The following is a 22,849-nucleotide window of genomic DNA, read 5'->3' as shown; positions in this document are numbered from 1 at the left end:
ATCCAAGAGCTGAAAAATTCTCCACAGTTACTTCCTCAAATTTTCTCCTCTTCCTTGTTTCTATATTCTGATTTTAGAGCACCACTTACACATTTTACATTTTTCCATTCTGTTTCATCACTGGCTCCATAGTCCATCTTCACTGCCATAATTTGCACTTTTTTTTTTCCTTTCTGTGATGTTTGTTTGATAATAATTTCTTTGGATCCCAAAGTTAGCTGGGTCAATTCTACTGAACTACTCTTTAAGTTTATAATTTCAATCATAATATGTTTCATTTCTATTATTCTTTTTCAAAACAACTTTTATTTTCATAGTCTCTGGTTCATTGCTCATATTTTCTGTTTTGTTTTTTCAAATATATTTTTAGTAGTTGGAATAACGCCCATTCTCCCCCTCCCAGGATGCCCATAATCTAATCCTCAGAACCTGCAAATATGTTATATTGCATGGCGAAAGGGGATTTGCAGACATGAGCAAGGTAGTGGCCTTGACATGGTAAGGTTATCTTGGATTATCTAGATGGTCCCAATCCAATCATATGCTCGCTCTCTTTTTTTTTTTCTTGTCTTTTTTGCTATTTCTTGGGCCGCTCCAGTGGCATATGGAGGTTCCCAGGCTAGGGGTTGAATCGGAGCTGCAGCCACGGGCCTACGCCAGAGCCACAGCAACGCTGGATCCGAGCCGCGTCTGCAACCTACACCACAGCTCACGGCAACACCGGATGTTAACCCACTGAGCAAGGGCAGGGATCGAACCCGCAACCTCATGGTTCCTAGTCAGATTCATTAACCACTGCGCCACGGCGGGAACTCCTCATATGCTCTCTTAAAAGCAGAAAAGGAAGGAAGACAATAGGTCAGAGAGATAAAATGTGAAAAGAACTTAGCCAGAGAGATAAAATGTGTAAAGGACTTAGCCCACTGTTGCTGGCTGTGAAAAAAATAAGGAAGGGACCACAAACCAGGAAATGTAGCAGCCTCTGGAAACTGGAACAACTTTTAGCTTATAGTCAGCAAGAAAAGAGGGGCCCCAGTCCTACAACCACAGGGAATTCAACTCAGTCAGTAATTTGAGCAGAAAAGTGACTCTGCCCTAGAGCCTCTGGAAAGTAACATGGTCTGTCATCCTTAACTTTAGTCCAATGAGAGCTGTACTAGGCTTCTGTTCTACAGAACTATAAAATAACAAATTCACATTGTTTTAAACCACAAGTTTGTGATTTGTTAGCAGCAATAAAAAATTAATATGGATTTTAGTACTAGAATTGAAATGTTTCTGTAACAAATATCTAAAAATTTGGAATTAATTTTGGTATCATGTAGAGGGTATAGGCTAGAAAAATTTTATGAAGCATGAAAGAAAAAGCCTAGATTTCTTTGAATAGACAGAAGAAATATGAAAAGCCTTGGAGAAACTGAGCAGCATTACAGAGAAATTCAAAATTGCCTCAGGAAAAATATAAATGATCATGAACAAGCTATAAATAGAAATATGAATTTTAAGGATGCTGCTTGTGAGGGCTTAGAAGGATATGAGAATACCTTATTGGAAATCAAGGAAAAGGGATTTTTGTTATACGGACATCTTGGCAGGATTGTGTCATGCAGTTATGTGGAAAGTGGAGCTTGTAAGAGATGAACTTGGATATTTAGCTGAGGAGATTTCCAAATAAAGTGTTGAGTGTGCAGACTGATTTCTTTCTCCTTAGAGTAAAAAGCAAGAGGAGAGGGATAGACTGATAGAGGAACTGCTATGCTCAGCTTACCTACATGGCAAAATGTTAAAATTAAGATATTTAATTTTAATTTTAAGAAATTACTTTTCTAAACTCTTTCAGAAAGATCAAAACATCAGAATAATCAGTAACAAGAAAGACTAGAAAAATAAAGGAAGTGATTATAAATGCCATCAGTCATCTCAGCAGAAGCCAAAAGTAGAAAAGAGATTTTTTTTTTTTTTTTTGTCTTTTTGCCATTTCTTGGGCCGCTCCCGCGGCATAAGGAGGTTCCCAGGCTAGGGGTCTAATCAGAGCTGTAGCCACCGGCCTACGCCAGAGCCACAGCAACACCAGATCCAAGCCGTGTCTGCAACCTACACCACAGCTCATGGCAATGCCAGATCCTTGACCCACTGAGCAAGGGCAGGGATCGAAACCACAACCTCATGGTTCCTAGTCGGATTCTTTAACCACTGAGCCACGATGGGAACTCAAGAAAAGAGATTTTCTTGGAAAGATCTGTGCGTGAGTCTCTTACCTAATGGACTGAATCCTTGTGACATCCGTGGAAAACCCACAGGGAGATAAGATGTGAGGTCTCAACCTGCCATTGTTGGCTTTGAAATTTTTAAAAAAAGGACCCAATGCTAAGGCATGTGGCAGCATCTGAAAACTGGGAGGAACCCTCAACTTAGAGCCAACAACAAAACAAAGAGCTCAGTCCTACAACCACAATAGCCCAAATGCACAAGAAACTCATTTGATTTTCCCCTAGAGCCTCCAGAATGAATTCTATCTCGCCTATACATTGATTTTAATCTAGTGACACTTGTACTACCTGTGTTGTTTTATGACACTAAGTGTGTGGTCATTTGTTAGGGCAGCAATAGAAAAGTCATTTTACTTTTGATTTTAGAATTTTAAACATACTTCTTTTCCAAATCTGATCATTCCAATACAGCAGGTCTTTGTAAGTCTTTATTTTCTGTCATGTTTTTCTTCAGCCTTCTTTCAGGTATATTTTATTCTTATACCTTTGTACTTTTAAAACTGGTAACTAGTTAGTTTAGATATTTTTCTTGGAAACAGTGAAATTGGATTCACACTGCAAATTATTTATTTTGCTTTTACTCACTAACTGTGACTCAGGTACAACTCTAAATTATTGGATGGAGTTTGCTGGGTCACAAGGGTAAATTCTACCACCAAACATCAGTGAAAACTGCCCAACTGTTCTGAGTTCTAAAGGTAGATCTGTGTCCCTCTGCCCAGTGCATGTTTCTTTGATGCACCTTCTTGGTGGTAGGTTTATTTTTTATAGACCCTTATTCTTAGTGTGTTGTCCTTAAGGATCCTGGTTCTCCTAAAAGAGACACTTCTGACAGAATCCAACTAATATTAGCCCTTTGCTTCATCTTCTGTCCCAGCTTTGCCCTTACCTGACCCTTGAGTTGAGTTGAGTTTCTGTTTTCACTTTGATTTTATCCTCTCTGTATTCTTAGCTTTCTTAGATTTTTTTTTTACCATCTCAGAAAAGAATTTTAAAAGACATATTTTATCATCATATTTTTTTAGAGTTTTTCATTTAACAGCTGCCAGAAAAGAAACACTCCATAATTTTTAACCCTACTCAAATTTATTTTTTAAAAAAGTAATGCATTTTGTTGCCAGTACAAGGGATTTATTAACTTAAGAAATACTGTTACCAAAGTGACATTTTCCCCACTCGACTCCTTAATACATTTAACAAGTCCAATTCCTAATAGAACTAATGCCAAGGAAAATAAGTAGTAGACCACAGACAATATGTTTCACATTTTAAACCCCTACTTTCTAAATATATACATATATATATTTGTTTAATTTTTTTGTCTTTTGTCTTTTTTAGGGCTGAAACTGCAGCATATGGAGGTTCCCAGGCTAGGGGTCTAATTGGAGCTGTAGCCCCTGGCCTACGCCACAGCCACAGCAATGTGGGATCCGAGCTGCATCTGCAACCTACACCACAGCTCATGGCAACGCTGGATCCTTAACCCACTGAGGGAGGCCAGGGATTGAACCCACAACCTCATGGTTCCTAGTTGGATTTGTCTGCTGTGCCACAACGGGAACTCCCTAAAAATATATTGATAGCACTATATAAAGACTCTCTTTCAGACTTCGAATGTAAGAAAAAAATAGTCTGAGAATCAAATTCTGTGGAATTCAAATTCTTTGTACTCATTTTATGTTATCAGTAGTGTACTGTTTTTACATTAAAAAAAAAACTAAGCTCAAATCTATATTTAGAAAGTATATTTACTCCTGGTTTATAAAGATACATTTCCTTGATCATATTTACTAGCAGTCTTGATCCACTCAAAAGGAATCCAAGCCTGTCCTTCCATAGCAAGAGATTACATTATGCTGTAATCATTTGTCTACGTATTTTTTTTAAAAAAATAGACTGAATGCATCTTGAAAAGAGAAACCCTGTCTACTAAAAGCATTGTAGTAGGCCAGAATTCAGCACTGAATTTAGGTATTGAATACATATTTGATGAATTTAATCTATGAGTAAGTATGTTTAGTAAAATATAAGTTTATAATTCTGCATATATATATATAACCTTTTAACTAAGATTAAGAAAAATTGTTTTAGTATATAGTATTGTGGGAGTCCCCATTGTGGCTCAGCAGGTTACAAACCCGACTAGTATCCATGAGGATGGGTGTTCAATCCCTGGCCTTGGTCAGTGGGTTAAGGCTCCAGCATTGCCCTGAGCTGTGGTACATATAGGCTGTAGACAGGGCTCAGATCACAGCATTGCTGCAGTTGTGGCACAGGCTGGCAGCTGCAGCTCTAAGTCAATCCCTAGCCTAAGAACTTCCATATGCCACGTGGTGCGGCTGTAAAAAGCAAAAAACAAACAAGCAAACAAATTTCAAAACAGTATTGCAGGCCAGCATTAGTGAAAGACATCACTCCAAATGATGAAACTTGTACACTATGCAGCATTCCCCTTCTTTCTTTCTCTTCCTTTTTACCACCTCATTCACACATTTCATTGCACAGTGCATGAATGAGGATTTAGATTTTGAAATAAAAGTAATTTTATTTTACCTGAAGCATTGTTTAAAAGATAATCATTCCCAATGGAAGAAAATACTTACATGCTTAAAGCATTTAAATAAAAGGTTTCCAGAGCTGATTTTTAAGTAATTTGCATTACTTACTTTAAAAAAACTTTACATTACCAAACAAACAAATCCCAAACAAAAGTTTTGAGAATTTGGAGTCATGTATAGAAGGAGTACAAGTTTCATCTTCTCATATATATTTTCCAAATTTATACAGCTATATTTTATTTTTAAAATGTTCGACTAAAAATGATATTTAAATATCAGCCCCATGTGCTTCTATTTTTATACTAATCTTTCCATAGTAATCACTCCTTCTAAAGTAATAAATACATTTAATGGAATTAGGACACCATCTTCACATTTTTATTTATTTAACTTCCTATGTCCTTTAAGATATGTGAAGGGGGCCCCCTTTGATATTTCAGATGCAAAATAGAGAAAGCAAACTCATTCTGTTCTCCAAAAAAAAGTTTATATTCCCTTTCTGTAAGTTTTGAAATTTTTCCCTTTTTGCTGTGAGAATAAACTTAAAACCCTCTCTGCTCTTTCTTTATTCCTTTTATCTAATCTGTCATAAAGAACTGTCATATCTATTTGCTTTTGTTATAGGCTTCAAGTCCCCTTCAAGGAGATTAAACCCAAAGCCTCTGGCCCTGTCTCATTCCCCCACCTTGAACAACCTGGTAAGGAAGGAATACTGCCCATTCCCCACCCCGCCTCTGTATAACCTGTTCCCATGCAAATAAGGTATCCTGACCAAGACCAATCAGATCAAATTGGGTCTCCACTTAGGTCTGCCTTGTGGGATAAGAAGACTACTGCAGAGTGAGTTGGGCCCTCTTTAACCTGCGTGAATGTGAGTCTTCTTTCTCTCTCTCTGAAAATGTACTTTTGATTTAATAAATTTGTAAAATGTCTGCCATTCCAATGCTTTAATATGGCGAGACAGGGACAGAGAGAACTGCGATTCCATCACTTTCATGCCTTCTAGCAGTAACATGCCTCTCTATTTCCATGGCCCCTATTAGAATAGGACATCATTTCTTGCCTTGACAAGAATAGATAATGTTCAAAGATCCCTTCTAATTCTGGTATTTTATTGTCTTTTTTTTTTTTTTTTTTTGGCTGCACCCACAGCATGTGGACCCTCTCAGGCCAGGGATCAAATCTGAGCCATAGCTGTAACCTATGCCACAGCTGCAGCAACACCAGATCCTTAACCTACTGCTTAAAAAAAACTTTACATTAACCTACTGCACTGGGGTGGGGGTTGAACACATTGTGGATTCTTATACTCATTTCCAATAGTAATAATACAATCTAATAGTTTTCAGTGAGAGGACATCGGAGATGAAGCTGGAACAATAACTTAGTATTAGCCATTAAAATATGTCCATAATCTTTACCTGTTCTGGCTACTTTTATTTTATTTTCCTCAAATGCTCTTCATTCCAACCATTCACCCTAGCACATATCTATAGCATATCTCACATTTTCTTCAGTATTCACATCACAACGCATTCCCTTCTCAGAAAATTCTCAGAAAATTCTCAAACTTCGGTTAACTCTTATCTTTTCCAGGTAGCTTACACAGTGATAGGAAACCCAAACTTAAGTGTTAGTTAGGCCTCAGCTGGTTACCAGCTATACAATTTTAACCAGCTTCAGGTTTCTCAATGTAAAAAGAGATTAACAATAGTAACAAGGATATTATTTTTGCTTCATGAAATTGTAAGGATTGTACGCAATAAAGTATATAACGTGTTTAGTAGACTGCCTGTGTTATAAAGTAAATAGTATTATTATTGCTATTATACTATTATTGATTCCATTCCATGACATGTCTCATTACTCCATCCCTTATTTGATAACTCATTCCAACCTCTCTTAACTCAGCAATATTGTGCACTACACTATTCAGTATTAATTGTCCTTTAATTGCTTTATGTATTACACAGAGATTTACTTGTATGGGTATTTTCCAAGAGGGCACTGAGAGAAGAACATTTAATAGGGAGTCATCAAACAAGTTACCATATGCTTTGATATTTTTTAAATTGAGAAATTTACAAAAAGATAAAACACAGCAAATAATCATTGAGTGTTTATAATGAATTGGAAATTTTCTCAATTCTTAGTAACTATAAACGTTTGAATATTCTATTACATACAATTTTGCCATATATTTTTATTCTTTAAAACTAAAATACACACATATAAACACACATACCCCAAGTAAACAGCTTACCTTAAGACTTCTGAATGTAGCTTCAGAAACCATCCAAAGCAGATATCTACAAATTGATAATTATGAAATTTCAGTCAGTTAGCTTGAAGATAAAGATGCTTTTATTTTTAGCAATGCTCTTTAATATTTTCTACAAAAATTAATAGCATTTTCTTCCTCTAGAAGTTTTTATTTGTTGCCTGACTACTAACAATTTGGACTATTCATAAAATATGTTTTAAAAATTAGTAAACACTTTTAAGCTGAAAGAATTTCACTTTTACATTGTTTGCAAAACCTATTGATGGGTTATATCCCAAGTACCATTTTATTTAGCAGTATTGAATTGCATTAAAATTGACATTTTTAATAAAACTATCATGAGGATACAGCTGAATTTGGCCCATTTTATGATACCAAACACTAGGGAGCATCTGTCTATATCACATAACCATACATATACCATATGTATATGTGTCTATATGTATATCCCCTATGTGTGCATACATATTGATTGATAGATAAAATGGTAATACACACACACACAAATACACACACATACATAAATTTAAGGGAAAAACACAGGTAGACCTAAATCATTTGACAGAGGAAACCAAGCATTTGAGTGCAATCAAATGGATCAAATGCAATATAGCCTAAGTGTTAGGATAAACTGCTATCTGGTGATATTAACAATAACAGCAACAAAAGTTACATTTTGAGTTTTGTCCTTTATGGAACACTTTTTCACATTTTCATTCAGGTCTTCAGTAACCCGCATGATCACAAACAAGTGTGCTCCTTCCCCAATACTATTAAGGTAAGCTTGATTTGAATGAATACAGAGTTAGTTACATAGGAAGCTTGTTCCCTCAAATTCACATTCTGAGAAATGTAAGAAAAACCTACAGATTTCAAAACCAATCTTACAGATACCATAGATGAAACCATTGTGGGCAGGGAAGAATTGAGAGGGTGGAAATAACACATAGACACTACTGTATAAAATAGATGAATGACAACAACCTGCTACATAGCACAGGAAAATCTACTCAATAGTTTGTAATAACATATATGGGGAAAAAAACAATGGATATCTTTATATGTATGACTGATTCCCTTTGCTGTACACCTGAAACCAATACAACACTGTAAATCTGGAGTTCCCACCATGGATCAGCAGAAATGAATCTGACTAGCATCCATGAGGATAGAGGTTTGATCCCTGGCCTCACTCAGTGGGTTAAGGATCCTGCATTGCCATGAAATGTGCTGTAAGTTGCAGACTCAGCTTGAATCTGGCGTTGTTGTGGCTGTGGTGTAGGCCAGCAGCTATAGCTCTGTTTTGACCCCTAGCCTGGGAACCTCCATATGCCTTGGGTATGTCCCTAAAAAAAAAGACCAAAAAAAAAAAAAAAACAAAAAAACCATTGTAAACCAACTATAATCCAATAAAGTAAAATAAAATACATACTATGTCATTTTACCTCATTAATACAAAATCTTTCTTTTCATATGGCTGAAGCTCTTCCTTTTGATCTGATCTCAATCACCTCTTCCTCAGAATGATGCATATACTAATCAACTAATGATTTAATACCTAGCTATAGGTATATTAAATGTTATGAAGAAGACTCATACAGTACCTTGAATGTAATGGGGATCCTGATTTAGTCAGGAGGGATTAGGGGAGACATCCATGAGGAATACAATTTAAACTGAGAGTTATCAGGCAAAGATAGAACAGGAACAGGAGATAGGGGCTATTTTTGAAGGACAAGCAGGTGCAAAGTGCTGAGGCAAGAAGGAATGCAGCACCTTGGAGGAAGGAAGGTCATAAGGCTAAAACACAGAGCTGAGAATAGGCCTTTGCCAACAGCCATCAAGAAAATGGGGACTTTGGTCCTACACTCATAAGAAATTAAATTCTGCCAACACCAGTGAGCTTGGAAGAAGACCTCAAGCCCTTCAGAAGAGCCCTCAGCCCTACAGCTGAATTACAGCCTGTTGAGACCCTGAGCAGAAAACCCAGCTGAACTCCACCCAGACTTCTCTTCTACGAAACTTTGGAATACAAAATGAGCGTTGTTTTAAGCCACAAAATTGTGGTGATTTGTTATACAGCTGTAGAAAATTAATGCCCATGATTAAACCTAGGGAGCCAGTTAACACAGCCTGTATTGTTAAAGACTTAACTGTATTGAATAAGGTAGCAGATTTGGGAACGTGAGACGAGAGGCTGATGAAAACAAGCCCAGGAGAATGCAGACTTTTAAAGAATGAACAGAGGAAAATGAACCAGCAGTGAAACTGAGGAGAAACAAAGAAATGCAGGAAAATCCAAGAGAGTATGGCATTACAGAACACAAGAGGAAGAAGGATCTGTACAAGGGGGTTGGGGTTGGGTGGGGGTTGCTGACTGGTCAAGACAGTGGAGGCTGCAGAGAGCAAGTCAGATAAGGATGGAAGCATGTTCTCTGGATTCAGTAAGATAAAGGAAGCTGTTATAGGCTTTCCTCTGAGTGGAGTTGGCATTTAGAACCCCCTTTTTTGATTAAGAGGGAAAGCCATGTGCTGGGCTGGAGAGAAAATTTTTTCCAGACATACTTTGACTACTCAATATTTTCATACAGGAGAATTATAGACCTCTTCCTCAAGAATTGGACACACTTTGTTTTTTACAGCAGATTTAAAAAGTAAATCATTTGAAATATTGTTTTGTCACAAAATATAACTTCCAGGATTAACAATTTCTTAAGTAACAAGGCAAAATAACATTTGATTCGTACTCTAAAGAAAATTTAATCTCTCAAGATGAATAATAGTAGAAGGAAGAGAAGAGTGGAGAGCACGATTTCCAAATATCAGTTACTTTGATCATTTAATGTTGCTACTCTAAGGGAAAACTGTGCTTTTTCCCCCTAAGAGAATATGAAATCAGATGCAGAAACCAAAATATGTGCAGACAATAAATAAATCAATAAGTATCCACTTTGTAATAGAGTACAATTGAGAAGACACAGAGATAATTACATTTATAGTCTTTTATGCTGCTTTATTCTCCTAATGATGTTGCTTTTGGGTACTCTTGTTCCAGAACTTCACTTTGGTGACTCATTTTATGGAAAGCACAAATAACAATGGCCAATTCTCCCCTTATCCCACGTAAGATAGTAAAATAACAAAATTCATACTGCCCTTAAGTTGTTCCTAATACAGGGGGGGAAGATTTGTCTCCAACGGAACCCTTAGGAAAGGAGAGGAAAGTTTACCCCAGGATCTCTGACATACACTCTGCATAGGAGCGGAACCATATTCAATGGTCCAACCTGAATTGAGTTTTAAATTTTCAGTTTTGAATGATCAAGACAGATACCCAATGAGATAGAAACCCAAATGTGAGAATGCAGTGTTAGCGTGTCTTCTGGTAGCTTACACAAAACCTCTCCACATCTGAATTTGTCCTTTGTCTCATCTGAGACCTTTTGTCCCAGACATGGTTGTGGGTTCATCTGTTTCTGGCACTTTACCCATCTATTCAAAGACAGCCTAAGAGACCTAATCCAGTCATTGCTTATATCCCAAGATTATCATCCCTTTTACAGGTCACTTCATTTCAAGATCTTGAGTTTGTTTTGCATCCAATTTATTTTCAGATATTTGACTTCCCCTTTCAGCTGCTTATGGATGAGATAGATCTCTGCTAATAGAAGCAACCTTGCTAGTAAGCATGTGATTGCTGTCTAGTGTAAGACAAAGCCCGATTCATAAATGAGTCATCCATTTTCATAAAAAAAGAGACGTCTATCATCCTTGAATAAGATTCTTTAAAAAAGAAAGTGTAGACCTTCAGTGTGATCAGACATTCCAGGAAACACATCACATCTTCTTGCTCAATGAGCCCTGAACCTCTAACCAAAACAAAAGTCTTGACTAGAGTACCTTGACTTTTCCTTAAAGTCCTTCTATGTTTTAATTTGTGGAATTTTGAGATGAACCTTAAAGTGAGTCTTGACTTTTTTTTCAAAAAAGACACTCTATAAAAATATGAAAAAAGGACAAAATGAGAAAAAAAATTCAAATTTTATTTTATACATTGGATATCCTAGAGTCATACCAGAGTTTTCCATAGTATTGACAATGAAATAAATTCTTGGTTAAATGTTTCAGATCTTTCATCTCAAACATTATAAATCCCTAATGGCTTTAAACTTCAAAGCTCAATCATTCAAATGATTCTTTTCCCTTTTTCCAGCTGGGATGTGCACCCCAGTATATCTATCATCTTTCTTGTATGACTTTCTTACACAGAGATAGGAAGCTTCTAACAGTCATCTTGTCCAATCCTAACTTCTTATATTTTCCCAAACTATAGTTTTGTCTTAGGCTGTACTCATTGTGTATAAGTACTCTCCATTGATTTCCAATTACTTGAAGTTCTGGTATCGTTGAATAAACTGATTGTTTTGGTGAGCAGTACCACCACAGAGTGCAGAACATCTCTTTCATATCCCTGTATTGATGAGCTATTGTTCCCAAAGTAGGTAGCTTTTAAGCTTTGTAGGACCACAGTCTAGAATACAATTCAAAATATGGACTACACTATGGTCCAAAGCCTTTTCAGGAGAAATATACATGGTCCAAAAGATTTTAGGAATTCAGACTAAATTCTACCCTCAAACACCTTATATTTGCTCCAAGAACTACAGCGACTTTAAGGGAGATCTATATCTCTAGCTAAGATGAGTCCTCATAACAATGGCAGAAGCGGGAACCAGAACTAAATTGCTTTGAACTATGTTTGTCTATGAAAATATTTCATCATCCAGCCAATGTGCATCCTGTTTTACTTTGTACTTATATTTTGATGTCAATGGGAATCCTACTTTCGTGATCAACTTCTTCGTTTAAAAAGATATTTCATTTCTGCTACCAACTTTGAGGATTTTCTGTATTGGATCCTAAAGTAACTGCCTCACAGTTAGAAATAGGAAAACAACTTTCATGACTTAACTCTAAAATACCTTACAAAGAATGCCTTAAGTGACAGCAAACTTCTTGGATGATGTACTTTTAATTAAGGTCCAGTCCCTGGCCGTTGATGTTTAGGACATTGGAAAGCTTGCTAAAATCAGTCTCGGAGTTCCCAATGTAGTTCAGTGGTTAAGGAATCTGACTAGCACCCATGAGGATGTGGGTTTGATCCCTGGACTCACTCAGTGGGTTAAGGATCCAGCATTGCTGTGAACTATGGTGTAGGTCGCAAAAGTGGCTCAGATCCTGTGTTGCTATGGCTGTGGCTGTGGCCAATGGGTACAGCTGCGGCCAATGGCTACAGCTGCAATTGGACCCCTAGCCTCTGAACCTCCATATGCCAAGAGTGTGGCCCTAAAAAGGCTAAAAAAAAAAAAAATCAGTCTCTGAAGGCTTGCTCTATATTTCCTTTCTCCACAACTAATTATACTTTTAGATGTTTCTACACATCCAAATGACACCAAATAAGTAGCTTCTAAATTATAAATTTCCTTGTAGAATTCTTTTAAATGGCAGGTGAAAAAAGGTAAGGAGTGTTAAATTCTTACTCATTTTTAAAAATGAAAAGTAACACAGAGAAGGAACTGTTAAATAATTCAAAACAAACAGATGGGGAACTGAGTACTAAGTAGACTTTTTGCAGGATACGTTGAATCAATCTGACATATTTTACTTAATGAACTTAATCTTTATAATAAAAATAATAGCTGCTTTTGAGAAACTATTATTTATTAAGCTTTTAACATATCTTATTAGTTTTTTAAATCTTGTGAAATAGAAATTGTATTTCCATGTGAAGGTATAGTTTCAACTATTTGCTTTAATCAATAAAATAGGTACTCAAGAATTACCTGAATGTCAATCAAAAATAGTTTCTAACAGGGAAGTAATCCTATTACTATGTCATCAAATACATGGCTCTTTTGACTATTAAATGGACATTTCCCCACTACCACTGTTTAATGTTAAAAGAAAGGAAAAGATAAGTTGTTGAAAAGCTTATATTTTCTAGGTAGTGACAATAAAAATCCCGTGAAAAGAAACATGCTGTACTACCTTAGGGATTTTTTGTTTGTATTTCTTGTTTGTATTTTTTCATTTTTGAAAAAAATCTAAGGAACTGTACATGTTTAAAACAGCATACTCAAACAAGCCTTCTATTGTTGATCCATAAAAGATATTTTGGAAGGAAAAATAAGACTCACTATACTCCAGGTTAATAAAGTCTTTGTTTTTTCACATTAATATAATCTTTAATACAATCTTTGTGTGTAAAATTGAGCAAAAAGGAAGTTCAGCAAATTAATATTTTTAAAGTGATCAAAAAGGCAGGGATCAGCAAATTTTTAGGCAAAGAGCATTTAGTAAACATTCTATGCCTAGTGGACCAACAGGTGTCTATGACAACTACTCAACTCTACCATAGTGATGGGCAAGTGATCCCACTGCCTGGGACCTACGTTAGCCCAAGGAAGTCTTGTGGAAGATAGACACTGTTCTAGGATCTCAGGGACCCTGCGGGGCAGACCCTACCCTCACTCTTTCCTTGTCTAGATTTGCAGACCCTGCACATGGTCTTTACTGTGCTGGGAAAGGGGTGTTTTCATGTAAGCTTAACCTGTTTCATGGTCTATAAGCTGTAACTCTAGAAAATATATACATATATATGTGTGGCTCTGTCCCAATAAAACTTTATTTATAAAAACAATACATGTGCTAGATAAGACTCATGCCCTATAGTTTGCTGACCCTGAAATAAGAGAATAATAAGATATAATCATAACATGGAAATGACGAAGCCAAGACACTTTTTTGTAATGTGTTAATGCCTTCTCATCATTTTGTCCAAATAACTAGTAGAAACATTCAAGTATAAACATTAGGTTCTGGGGCTACATCTTTAGTTCCTGGAAAAATAAGATAACTGCTCCTCTAATTCTTTTAAATGTCCTCAAATGAAATTCAAGACAAAAATTTTAATGATTCATAGTGAACTGAACTGTTAAAACCAACAGTATTTTCATATCTTCTTTCATGTAAAGAATTCTACAATCTGGCATCTTATGATGATTTGTAATACTGGAGCAGTAAACTGAGAACATCTGCAGGTAAACTTGAAGTTACTAGTTATACACGTATTTTTTTTTCCTTATTTACCCTTGCTAAAAACTCTCTAAAAGAGATAGTAGTATTAGTCACATTTTATAAGCTAGGAATCTTAAGTTTAAAGTGTAGTACAAGTGTTGCATAGCTGTAGGACCAGGATTTGAATAATGCAAATGCACCCAAAAATGTGTCAGTGAGACTCAGAGATCTCAAGAATGTCCCCTACTTTAGAGAGTTCCAGGAAGAAAAGAACTGTGCAGAAATCACTCCATCTGGAAATCCAAGAGTAACTAGTTGAATCCTGCAAAGTCAGTCTCAATCCAATTGTAAAGCAAGGGACCAGAACAGGGTAGGGAATAAAGATGTTGAAATAAAATGTGTAGACCATTGTTTTTAAACCGAAAACTTAAGAGGAGGCAGAAAAGGAGAAAAGTTAAAGATTTGTTTTGCTTTGTTCCATGTTTGTTTTTATGAAAGGAAGCTGATTGGACATTTTTCAAGTAAAAATGTATCTGAAGGAAAGCACCAATTTAAGATAAAAAAAACTGGAGATGAATAAATGACATTACTATATTTCACAGAAGACTCAGGGACCCCAAGTCACAAATCAGTAGAGGCTGCAAGTGATATCTTGTCTTGGCCCTGTCTTTTTTAAAAAGCAGCTTTATTTAGGTATAATTTGCATACTGTAAAATTTACCCATATTAAGTGCCCAATTTAAGAATTCTAGTATAATTATAAGGGCTTGCTCTTATCTTAAGTATCCAATATTTGACATAGCCATAAGAACTCTCGGTCTTATTTGTCTTAAAATATTATAGAACCTCACAACTTAATCATAATAGAAATATAAAACAAAAGAATAACAGAGAAATGTCCGTGCTACAAAGCCCAACGACATTACAGATCATCATGCAGAATAAGGCAAATGCCCTAAATATTTGTATTTGTAGCTTTCACAATAGATAAGCTATGCTGTATGACCTAAACTTTTGTTTTACACCATTAATATCTATCCAGATCTATAAATGACTAAAATAATTATACAGTAAGGTACTACTTACAGTACATTTTTGCCTTATATTGATCTCTAAGATTTGTTTTTGCTTGCTGGTTTTCTTTCAGCCATACTTCCCAGGGCAATTTTGTATCATTTCAAGTTGTCATTGTGATAATTCTTTGTGAACTGAGGTTGTTGATTCCGACAAATAACAAAACATCACGTAACTCTCTTCTCTGTAGTCTTTTGTGAAAGTCATGGATGTAGATATTTGCATACTTCTATTTCTAAATAATGATTTCTAGACTTACAACTCATTGCTTTACCTGGAATTGGGAAGAAAGGCTCTTAAAATGAGGTTAAAAAGTAAACAGTACAAAAATGAAGATGCTCCATGCTTTATTCATAATATACTGACATATGTTATTCCTCATCAGGATATCAGATTTAGAGAGTTTTTTTTTTTTCTTCAGGTTTTAGAACTTTTTATTTGATAATTTAAAAGATTGTACATTCCAATAGTTAAAATAATTGGAAAAACAACAAAAATCACTCCAATTAAACTGCATTTTACAGCCTGCAGAACACCTTGAACCAGCTTGATTTTTATTTTGTACTCAAAAATGTTATGGAGAAAAGTATCCTATAGCTAAAGCTCAACTACCCAAGCTTCTAGATAGTTATATTTCTTATCTAAAAATTTAAGATCTACACAAGGAAACCTGACTAAAGAAACATGCATTATATTAAAAACAACATGTAATTGAACTTTTTAATATAAAGTAGCTCTTCTTCGACCACAGTATGTAGTTATTAAAACAGATCTTGCCTCCACCTCTTTTTTTTTTTTGTCTTTTTGCCATTTCTTGGGCTGCTCCCGTGACATATGGAGATTCCCACGCTAGGGGTCTAATCTGAGCTGTAGCCACTGGCCTACACCACAGCCACAGCAATGTGGGATCCGAGCCGAGCTGTGTCTGCAACCTATACCACATCTGCAACCTACACCCCAGCTCATGGCAACACCAGATCCTTAACCCACTGAGCAAGGCTAGGGATCAAACCTGCAACTTCATGGTTCCTAGTCAGATTCGTTAACCACTGAGCCACGACAGGAACTCCTAAAAACACTCCTTAAGACTTACTTTGCTCTAATTTCTTTCTCAAAGACTTTAGTAATTTTGACTTAAAAAAAGGAAACCTGAACAGAAGTTTAAAAAAGTTTAAAAGTAGGAGAATATAAATATAATTTAAATATGATTTTATCAAAATGAAAGAAAATTCAACAATATATTGAGATGAGTTAAATGTGTGATTTCTATAAGTCATTTGACTGAGTGGGAAGGGGTGAAGTACTTTTTTGAAGTATAGACTTTATACCTTGAGTTTATTTGTTGGCTTAAAATTTTCACAAAAGTGGACAATCCATAGGGTTTTTTTCCTTCATATGAGAAGACTATTACCAACTTAAATGCATTTTCTATAATCATTATTCAACTATGCTTTGTCTTGTGAGATCCAAAATCTTCCTCCCACGGATGGCAGAGATACTGATAGATCCTTTTCTTCACTTAATCATCCAAAAATGAATTCTAGTTTTTGAAATTCTCCTGATACTATAATCATGACTGCCTTCTTAGAGTACCACTCCAATCACACTAAGCACACTCTTTAAAAAAAAAAAAAAATTATTGCAGTATAATTGACTTACAATGTTGTGTTAGTTTCAGGTGTACAGCAAAGCACACTACTTTAGAATCTTCCAGGCAACACTTTCAAATGTGATACTCCTTCTTTCAACAAGCCTCACTTTCCTAACCTAATTTTGAAAGAAAATCTCCATGTCTAATTAGTTTGTCTTCAACTCACTTCACTGATCAACTCAGCCCTATTACATCAGTCAAGAGATTATCTTACTTTCAATCCCCTTGCTTTGCAATTCCATGTTTTTGCTCATGATAATTCTCTTTACTTCCTGCAAACCAGTCTCAACCACTATTTCAAATTACATTCATATAGGTTGGGAAAGTCATGGTTTCTTTTTAAAAAACAAACAAAAATCTGGAAGTCTGAATTGATAATGTTAAATGAGTCAATGAGAGAAATAAAAAAGGAATGCACAATAAAATTTCATCAGTAACCAAAGAATTACAAATTTATGTTGAAGATAAAAATCGCTAACAAAAGTTTATTGAGCTCATTCTATTTGCCAGACACTTCTGAGTATTGCAAATAGAGTACTCACCAATGAGAACAAGTCAAACACACCTTTGTTCTCATTGGGCTTAAATTTTAGATCAGGGAGAAGTGCTAAGTGTGCTGATAAAAATAAGTGCTATGAAGATTGTATTTGATCAGACCATATCTGGAGTCCTGTGTTCTATACTAAACATATGCTTCTAATAATTATATGTAAAATATAAATCATACAAACTAATGTTTGCTGATACATTGGTTTGATGTCTTTTAGCTTTTGTGAAAAATTTACTTCTTTAGCTTTTTTTTTTTTGTCTTTTCTAGGGCTGCACCCACAGCACATGGAGGTTCCCAGGTCTAATCAGAGCTATAGCCACAGCGTATGCCAGAGCCACAGCAATGCGGGATCTGAGCCATGTCTGTGACCTACACCACAGCTCATGGCAATGCTGGATCCTTAACCCACTGAGCAAGGCCAGGGATGCAACCCGCAACCTCATGGTTCCTAGTCGTATTCATTAACCACTGACCCATGAGGGGAACTCTAAGAATTTACTTCTTTAGAACAGAGGTTAAGTCTAACACCTGCCACAAAGTACTTAGAATAGCAACATGAACAAAGCAGCAGGCAGAAAACACTTGAAAGAAAGAAAAGAAAGAAAGAAAGAAAGAAAGAAAGAAAGAAAGAAAGAAAGAAAGAAAGAAAGAAAGAAAGAAAGAAAGAAAGAAAGAAAGAAAGAAAGAAAGAAAGAAAGAAAGAAAAGAAAGAAAAAGAAGAAAGAAAGAAAGAATCTTGAGCACCAGCATGAAGCTAACACCCTTTGTTTTATATTCATTTGTGTTTTGGATTGGGTTTTTGAAGTTTCTGTAGTTCCCCACTGTTTGCAACAGCACAAATTTCACATACAAAAGTTAGTAAAATATTACACTATGGAGAATAAAATCTCTTCCTAGGTTTATACACCTATTCTTATTTTTTTAAATAAATATAGCTTTTGAGGGTTCAAAAAGATGGAAAAACACCTGAATTCTCACTGCTGCGGTAGATGAATATGAAAGTAAAAGTTAACCATATTGCCATTTTCTTAAGAGGAAAGGGCAAAGCCCAGTCAGTACAGAAAAGGAATAGGCTTTATAAGCTTACACAGAATGTTTATCTGCAGTTTGTTTCATATAGCAAGTCTGGAATTCAGATTTCTTTGATTCAGGTATTAATTTTCATGTAGTTAAACATTTATTGAAGGTTCTATTTAATACAATTATTAATATCAGAGTCAAGAGATACGGTGGCTACATTGTAATAACCTTTATAAGTTGTGAGATATCAATCATAGTAATGTATTTATGCACATTTGCCTATAAAAGGCCAGCTATTGAAAGCTTGTGCAAATACATATATATACATATAGATGGATAAATAGATATAGATACAGATATGCAATAGATATAGCATTTGTTTTGTTACATATTTATAATATCACTCCTGGAGTTTTATACATATATATTATACTCATTTAGAATATAATCATATGATTCATTTTGGCATTTTCAAGTTTTTATAAGTTATAGAATGAATTTGGGTAAACTGTGTAATTCAAAATTCCATAACAAAAGTACTTTTTTTCCTTTTACAGTTGGACCTGAGGCGAGTGGAAGTTGCCAGTTTAGGGGTCAAACTGGAGCTGCAGCTGCAGGCCTACACCACAGCCACAGCAACACCAGTTTGCAGCAATGCCATATCCTTAACCCACTGAATGAGGTCATTGATCAAATCCGAATCCTCACGGACACTATGTCAGGTTCCTAACCCACTGAGCTACAATGAGAACTCCAGAGTACTTTTAAAACCTTATGTTATGTCTTAGGTGGAGGAAAAACAAGATATTCCGGCCTGTTTTGAAGAGGAGGAAGATGAGGAAAGTGAAAAAATAATAGAATGAAGGAAGGATTATGGTGAAGTTGTATCTATCGACTTTTAGAAAAAAGTGACTCACAACGATGTTTCTTCTCTTTCCTGACCATAACTCTGAATAACACAGTAATCTAAAAACAACAACAACAAAAAAACCACAGTTAGTGCTTTGATCCTGGCCCCTTACCCACAGTTAAGTCACTTCACATAATAGGCATCGCTTTGGGAGGAAATTGGGGAAATGGAATATAATAATATAAACCAGTAGCCCTGCATCATCATCCAACATCCAGCTTCTGAAAAGAGGAGCTTGAACGCCTGGCTTCTGTTTGAATCACATCACTCTCCTCAACCCTGTCTCACTTCCCCAACTCACTGAATCCAAGAGTCTCACTTTCCACCCACTCCTTAACACTGAAGATGGCTCTCTCCTCCTTCCCTACCCTGAAATTTCTCTCAAAGTCAGTGGCCTAACTACAAGAAATTCAGAAGATACATACTTTTTTAGTTCTGATCTTTTTCGACCTTGATGCAGCTCTATCACCCTTGGTTTCTCATTCAGCAGTACCACCTTCTCCTTATTTTGTTCTGACTCCCTAAAATCACTCCTTGTTTTTTTCTTTGTGTGTGTATATGTGTGTGTGAGCTCCTTTTTTTTTTTTTTTTTTGTATTCTCCTTTAGTGTAGACTTTTTTCAGACTTTCCCTTTATTTCCTTCCTATGAATATTTCCTTTGGGCAATTTTATTGCCTTCCATGGTTTTAATAGCCAAATCTAGGCTGGTAAAACCCATATCGCAACGTTGCTAGGTCAGGTCTCTTTTTTGAGATCATCTTTCCTTGGATAGTCCAGAGATATCAAATTTAACTCTTTACAACTGAACTCATTATCATGCCATTGCCCATCCCCCAAGTTAATCTTCTTTTTAGGTTTCCTGGTTTAGTTGTTGGCTCCACCTATCATCCTTTTGTGCAAGTCAGAAACCTGGAGCACTCCATCCCAGCCCCTCCCTCACTCTCACACTATATACTTCCGCTAGCCAAGGTATGGTGATTCATCCATTCAAACACCTCTCACATCTATCTTCTTCTCTTTATTCTCATTTAAACAATCCTAATCATTCCCCCGGCAGTTCTCATCTATGTTTCTGCAGTAACCTGGCTGTTTACAATCGCTCCCAGAGCACATCTATTATCCTTATTGAGCCAGAGTGACCTCCCTAAAATGTTATCCCAGTCATTGAATTTTCGTGTTCAAAACCTTTGAACGGTCCCCCAATCATTTTCATTTATTCACTAAACTCTTGTTTCACTTACAAGTATTTTACTGAGGGCCAGGGCTACAGTGACCACAAGGTATTACCCAGCAAGACACTGTTTCTTTCCTACAGCAAAATATTGGTTCTTCTATTAAACCCACAATCCAGATTTGCAGTATCAGATTTCTTCATTGATCATGATGATTGATTTGTCTTTTTTGAATCTTAGTAAAGTTATTCAGATACTCATCCCATAAACGTTACTGATATCTATTCCCCTGCTTTGTTTCTGCTTCACCTCTCAATCTCTTCCAGATTGAACCTGGAACTATTTTCTCTAAGTATATTTGAATAGTTTAAATATATCAGTTTGACTGTATTCTCCAGTGACCCTACCAGAGCTTCCCAAATTGCATGTTCAATAAGACTTTCCTCTCAAAAATATCTTTTGCAGTTATATCTGCTATATGTTGGCCTGTTCCCTGAAGTGTTGACTTCTCTCCATCATAAAGTGATGCAACAGAGTGTTATGATTATAGAGAAATGAACCGTGATTGTTTCAATCAAGAGAAAAACATATTCACATGCTTTTTGTACAATGTACATAAAATGTATCTTTAAGATTCAGTTATATATAACATCTATATATTATTATTTTATAGAAAAATCATAAATATGGGGAAAACATTAGAGATGAAGCCAAAGCTAATTTTGTAATTTTTGGCTATCCAGGTTTCTTCTCAAGTAAACTTATTTTAACTATAAAAATATAAGCATGCTTTCCTGAGAAATTCAAGGCATCAGCAGCCCTTGCAACTTTTCTAATCCTCCGACATCTGCCATGTGACTCAATTCAAATTGCTATTTGTGTATATCTCATATGTCTTTATTTAGAATGCAATCTAGTGGGGAGGTGGGAGGGAGTGGGATAGACAGGCAGTTCAGGGATTTTGGATACAAACTGTCATATTTAGAGTAGATGGGAAATGGGGACTTACTGTATAGCACAAGGAACTGTGTGTGATTGGGTCACTTTGCTGTACAATAGAAACTGAAGAAACATTGTAAATCAGCTATATTTTAATTAAAAGAACAAAGTAAGCAATCTACTTTTTTTTTTGTCTTTTTAGGGCCACACCCGCGGCTTATGGAAATTCCCAGAATAGGGGTCGAATCAGAGCTACAGTTGCTGGCCTAGCCATAGCCCCAGCAATGCAGGATCAGAGCCGCATCTGCGACCTAACACCAGAGCTCACAGCAATGCCAGATCCTTAGCGGACTGAGTGAGGCCAGGGATCGAATCTGCGTCCTCATGGATACTAGTCAGATTTGTTTCTAAGCCACGATGGGAACTCCCACAATCTACTTCTTTAGCATTACTGCAGAAGTGTTGAGACCAGTGGAATGCATACAACATGGTCTAAAATGAAGGATAAAGACCTCAAAGGAAGAAGAATATGTGTATTGATTTGCCAAAGGAATTTCATTGCTTTTTCTCCCACCGCTACTCTAAGCTTTTCTGTGTGCTGTTGAGGCCACTTCCAAAGGGAAAGAAAAACATCCTCCCACCACCTCCACTCTCACATCTTTCCTGGCATAGATAGCCGTTGGGGTGGAAGGAGGAGATAAGGAACTAAAAATCTTCATAAAATGACTGATATTATTAAATAATTGCTATTATTTAAATAATTGCTATTATTAAATAATAACATATTCTACATTTTATTTTCAATCCTCTCCATTAGAACTCCCCCACCTACCCTAAGCCAATTTTAATTCTTCCATCAGCCTTTCTCCTCCCGGTAGTACTCTAGGCAACCTTAACCCCAGTAGCCCATCCTGCTCACTAAAGCTGCAGGCCATCTGCTCATCAAAACAGCAATGCAAATCTTTCTCATTTATTACAATCATATTAATTGATCCCAAATTGAGGACTCTCTCTTTCTGCAGCAACAGAGATTAATCTTAAATTTCCTAGTTCTGACCTATCTAAATGGAACATATTTGCTTAAATAGTTTTCCAACTCTAGCAGAATTTGTATAAGAACATCATAAAAGAAATAACACTAGAAGTTGACTTTAGTTGAAAATTAAGCTGTTCAGTTAACTATACTAAAGCCACTGTAGAAAATGTGCACATTGACAATTCAAGGAAAGACTCCTGGGAGTCAGGCTGGTCAAGAGGAAAAGTTCTGGTAGTGTCCACAGAAGTGGTTTTAGCCCTGTGTCTAATATGTTCTAATTGTGATTCTTTTTTGTTTGTTTGTTTGTTT

At 36.0% G+C, this 22,849-nt stretch overlaps 1 protein-coding gene across 2 annotated transcripts in view; it reads right to left on the bottom strand.

The window, feature by feature from the left end:
* Positions 1–22,849, bottom strand: part of CNTN1 (contactin 1) — a 325,309-nt gene that overhangs the window by 239,583 nt on the left and 62,877 nt on the right. For both annotated transcript variants that reach the window (XM_047787973.1, XM_047787974.1), the window contains exon 2: positions 7,092–7,137. The gene's annotated coding sequence lies outside the window, so the exon portion shown is untranslated. The remainder of the gene's footprint in view (positions 1–7,091; positions 7,138–22,849) is intronic.

This window comes from Phacochoerus africanus, chromosome 7 (assembly GCF_016906955.1).
Source record: "Phacochoerus africanus isolate WHEZ1 chromosome 7, ROS_Pafr_v1, whole genome shotgun sequence".
NCBI lineage: Eukaryota > Metazoa > Chordata > Mammalia > Artiodactyla > Suidae > Phacochoerus > Phacochoerus africanus.
This window is presented reverse-complemented; position numbering and strand designations above follow the sequence as displayed.